Genomic DNA, 5,423 nt, shown 5'->3' with positions numbered 1-5,423 from the left:
GTGAATTTTGCTTTCTTTGAACACCAAAGACTTCTCATTACTGGAAAGCAATTAATTAGCTTTCATAATAAGCATTCACTTGGGGGAGATGTTACCTTATTACAAACTCTAAGGTTAGTCTGAAGAATGGAGACTTCCTTGCCTGATGTTAACAGCACGGAAATGCAGTGATATTTTCACCATTTCTGTGCCTGAGAATGCTGATGAGCTGGCACTTCTGGGATTTTTATTGACGTTTACACAGCAGTCTAAAACTAACCAGGCTTTGAGATTTGTTCAGACATAGAGCTAGTACAGAAAACAGTAATTATGCTACTGGGCTTTTCAGTCAGCAGAGCATGCTAGCTCTGTGTGCTCCTAATCACATTAATTATGTGTTCCCTGGCTGCAGCTCACAGCTTGGCATTTGCTGCACAGCTCCAAGCATCCAGGCAATGCTGCAGTGGGGCTCTGGTGGCAGAAGTGAGATTTATTTATTTATTTTGCTCCGTGGAGCACAGTTTCTTCGTGTATTCAGTTGGTGCCCTTTATTCCCTGTGATTTCCTGTTTGTCATCTCAAGTCTTGGTGTTTAAGTACTGTAAATGTCATTTCCATTGATGGACATGAAGCACATTATTCTGGGCCCATTAATTGCGAACACAACCTCTTCTTTTTTGAATTCTGAGGATCATGACGAGGTTCTTCTGCTGATGGCTTGCATTTTTTTTATTGAAGTATTTGTTTCCTCTGACCTTGCTTATAAAGCATTGACTAGAAAATTACAGTCTTCAGCACAGTTCTGGATTGACAAATGGTAGGTTAGTGGTGATAATCCATCTTTCCACTCCGCTAACCAGTCTTTTAGTACTGCTCCCTTCCTATCCCTCCTACCCAGTTTTAGGAAACTGGGAACAAGTGGTAATGCTCAATGTTCCTTGAGGCTCATTTCCAATTCCTGGGCCCATCCCTGTACACCAGGAAGTTTTTCTGGGTGTTGTTTTTGGCAGGTGTTTGCTGCTCTGAGTGTTGCACACCTGCCTCTGCTGGGGCAGCTCCTTCTCCCAAGTGGAATTGCTGCACATCCATTTTGCTGGGTTTACTGTGCCATCAGCCAGAGCACTAGAGATGCAGGGTATCAATGCTCAAGAGCATTAAGATATCTTACAGGATCAGCTGAATGACCTTGAGAACTGGAAAAGAAAATCAACTTAAAACAGTTTGTGTGAAAAGCCATTTATTTGAGGACTAATAAAAAACAACCCTCTGCTCTAAAGTGGATGCTCATTAGTGACTGAAGAGTTGGAGGGTTTTAATCATGCTTTAATCAGCTAGTATATGATAAAAACATCAAGCTATGTGAGGCAAGGTATTTCTAGTGTAGCTATACAAGTGCCACAGCATTATATAAGCCTCTGCTGTGAGATCTCATCTCGAATGCTATGTACAGCTCTGGCCTGCAATGTGGAGAGGCAAAAAAGAAACTCAGCTGGGGCGAGTACAGAGGAGGACTACACTGCTGAGTAGGAGAATGAGGATCTTTTTTAGGAGGGGCCTGGAAGAGCTAATATAGCAGAATGAATCCTGAGAGGGGCATATGATTTCCCACTTATATAAAAGATAGATGCCTCTATCTATCTTGCTTTCTTTCCCCGATCATAGAACTGCTGAGGGTAACTGGTTAATAAATTGTTTGTTAATCCCAGGAAAGTGAGGGCAAGGAAGCTGTGGAGGTGTCTCCACTCTCCTTCCACCTTACTACCAGCTGACTGCAGCCATCCAAACCCTGCAGCCACTGGCAGGAGCTGTGGAAAACTTCACAAAGGCTCTGGGCTCTTCTGACTATGCTAATTAAGTGGACTCACAATGCTAATTTGGATTTTTGGCAAGCTAGCCTGTGCCTTCCTTCCCCTCATCATAAATCTCCCCTGCTACCATCCAGGTTATTCTGGATGTCTTTGGCCATTACCTGGCCTGAATATGTATTTGTTCAGTTGAAAGGGTTCTGAAATTGTTGGTAACCAGATCCCTGTGAGGTGAGGATTCCGGGGGCTGCTCGTGTTTTGCTTTAAATTAAATGTACACAGCAGAGATGAAACTGGGAGGCTGCTGGTTTGGAAAGAGGCAGGTGCCAAGGCAATTACACAAGAACATCAAGTTGTGCATGGCTGAGGGAAGATCTGGAGCGTGCTGTGCTGGGCCATGTTCAGGTAGTTTGCTGTTTGTCTTAATTCCCTCTGGTGGGATTGAACTGTGTTTTCACTGGGCGTGAATTCTAAATGAGTTGTTAGTGACCCTTTACGAGTCCCTGGAGGGGAGATTCTGTTAGAGCCAAACCGAGTTTTTTTAAGATGCATCAGGTGGTTTGTTGTTTGTTTGGGGTTTTTTTGTCCCCGAAGTCAAGCTTGGAGGAGTAATACATTCTCAGAGCCGTTGTAAGGAATAAATGGTGGTGTTGGATGGATCAGGAGTGACTGGTTGCTTTGTGCTGTGTGTGCTCTGCCTGGCAGCTGGGATGAGTGAGTGTGTGTGGGCTCTGTGTTCCAGCACGACGGGATTGTCCTTTTAGTGCAACAAAAGGGTGTGAGAGTGGAAGCTGCTGAGTCTGGGTGTTTTGATTCCTAATTCCTGCTGATATTTACATTTGCTGCCCAAGATGCAAGATAACATCTCAGGGAGGGAAGAGTAACTTTCCTTCTGGGTCCTTTTATTGTCACCTTTCCTTTGGCCTCCTTGTTTTCTAGCCCTTGAACAAGTGAACACTTTGGAGAAAAGTGGAAAATTTTTGGCAAGCCAGCCACTTTTGGAGAAAAGTGGCCACCCCACAGGGCTTCTCCCTCAGGCAGCTGTAGGGCTGCTGGGGAAGCTCAGATGGGAAAGAAAGGGAAATTTCACATCACTTTGATATAAAAGGCTTAGGAAAAATGTGAAATGGAGTGGGCTGCCTACTTCCAAAGCCTGTGTTCATGGGAAGGAGTGGTCTGCAGCGTATTAGGCATTATAAATACTGGAGTAGTGCAGTAAATATCAGTAATCTTATTACAGGGAGTGGAAATTCTCTTTAATATATTATCTGTGAGGATGCAAGAGGCCCACAGACCTTCTCGCAGTTTTTAAAGTCTGTTTTTCATGTTTACATTTTTGCATTTCAATCATATGCATATTTAAAAAAAAAAAAGTAGTTTGAATCGCCAGATGGATTTTTCATGAGGCCTGTTATGCATTTTTCTGTGTATTTTATTTGGATATTTAGGTGTCTGTGTTTGGGGGGTAGGGTGTTGTTTGTTTTTAGTTTTTTTCCTGTTTATATTGCATTGATTTGTTGTTAGATTCAGCCTCTCTGCCATGCCAAAAGCCTGCCTTTGGGAGTGTTCCTCGGCTGTTTGTTGTGCTTTTCTTTTTTTCCCCATCCTTGTAAGTTATTTAAAATAAAGTGGACATTTGCAGAGGCTTTTTTTTTTTTTTTCCTTAATTTGTCCCAAACATTTTGCCCTTTAAAGGGAGATTTTAAACAACAAAACTACAAATTTAAAAAACCACCCTCCTGAGCTCCTTTTGTGTTGCCTGATGAAATTTTCTTTAAGGTCCCACATGACGATGTTACCTCTCATAGGGATGTAATTCCCAGGGATAGCCCCAGGTAAGGATAAAGACACTTGGGAAGCTGTGCTGCAGAGGATGCACCAGAAATGGGCTCTTTGCTCTTGAGAGTTTATCCTCAGGAAAGTTGGCAGAGCAGAGCTGGTTGCTGGTTTATCTGATGGAGAAATGAAAGATGTGAACATTTGTCATGTCCACTCTGACATCACCGCTGAGCAATTAAGAGGAAGAAATCTAATTTTTTCTGCCATCAGTTTAGCTCTCGGAATTCCCCCATGGCTTATTGTACAAAAGGCTGAAAAATAAGAGTAATAATCCGATTTTTGTCTGTTTCTAGTGTTTTATGTTTTCCATTAAAGCCTTGCTGCTATGCTGCACTGACTTCTTGAACTGCAGGATCAAAAAATACTCCTGCCTTTGTTTTTGGTGAAGACCGACTCTGAAAAGGATAAATATTATTGATTGAGGTATTTAATACACTAATGAAACCCACAATTATTGACTGGGTAATTAATATACTGTCTAAAAGTAAAGTTTGACAGCGCATATAGAAAAGCAATATTGACTTGGGCTTCTTTGGCAAGGAGCCTCGCAGGTTTTTATTTATAGACACTGAAACACGTTCTTCAAGTAATGATTCAATCCCACTTTGTGCTTGCCACAAGCTAGAAGGCTGCCCTTCTTCTTGCTGACTGTAAGGCTTTCACATTAGCTGTGGGGAAGGAGAATTTTCAGCCTTCAACTTCGCTGCTCCTGCATTAGGTTTTGGGGCTGGAGCTGCTCTGTGCGCTCTGCCGTTTATTGCAGACTTTTCCAAGGAGCTCTCTGCTTTTTCTAAGCGAGTTTGGGGGCTTTTTTTGACTTGCTTTTGGGTTTGTGAACCTTGGTGAGTGGTGAAAGCCTGAGGGAACCAAGGGACAGCTTGGTGGAGCTGGGAGGGTTCCACTGGACAGGGAGTTTCCTCAGCATAGCTGCATTTTTGTTCTCGAAGCATCTTGTGGGGCGATTGCTCTGCTTTAGGCTCAAGGTGATACATGGCTTTATTCTCAGCTCAAGTGGCCTTTCTTAAGCCTAGCAGCAAGATTAATCTTTCCCCTGAACTGACAGGTATCTGCAGCCTAAGGTGTGTTCTTGTCTGATTCCAGAGTTTGGTGATGCTCACACATCTCCTTTAGCCTTGCTGCTCTTCCCCTTGCAACCCAGCCTTGTGTTCTTTGCTGCTGCTCAAGTTGCCAGAGACTGCATTTCGATTGCCAGGAAGCTGAAGCTGCATTTATAAATGGCTTTAAGTTGTTCATGTGCCCCTGTGAAATGTTAAACTTCTTAGCACCAGGTGAAGTTATTTACATCCAACTCAGAAGCTGATAATGAAGGTTTTTTTAGATTTCAAGTGATTTAAAAAAAAACTTCCAAATCCCAAGTGTATCAGCTATGTGGTAATTGGAGCTTGTGCTGTCATTAAAAATGACAGCTTTCTCCAAAAACATTCTTAGTGCTTGTAAAATGCAGCTAACATAACCTATATTTAACTTGTATTAGCTAGAATTTCCTTTCTATGCTTGCTTACTTTCAGAGCTTTGGTGTGAATACCAAGGTCCTGCTCTATTCCTCAACCACGAATTATTTTACCTGGTTGGAAGAATAGAAAGCTTTTAACCAGGGTTGGGCAGAGGGTATTTCTGTGGTTTTCCCCATAGAAATTGTGTAATTTTTTTCCCCCAGCCTGCAAGAAGAAGCCATTCTTTGGGCAGAAAGAAACCTTTAGCAGTAATGTGAGTGACAAGAAAGCCCAGGATGCTAAAGTCTGGGACAAAGCTCCTGTTCCTTAACCTCCTGAACAGCTCT

This window comes from Taeniopygia guttata, chromosome 19 (genome assembly GCF_048771995.1).
Source record: "Taeniopygia guttata chromosome 19, bTaeGut7.mat, whole genome shotgun sequence".
Classification (NCBI taxonomy): Eukaryota; Metazoa; Chordata; class Aves; order Passeriformes; family Estrildidae; genus Taeniopygia; species Taeniopygia guttata.
The sequence above is the reverse complement of the archived record's forward strand: the minus strand, read 5'-3'. Positions refer to the sequence as shown.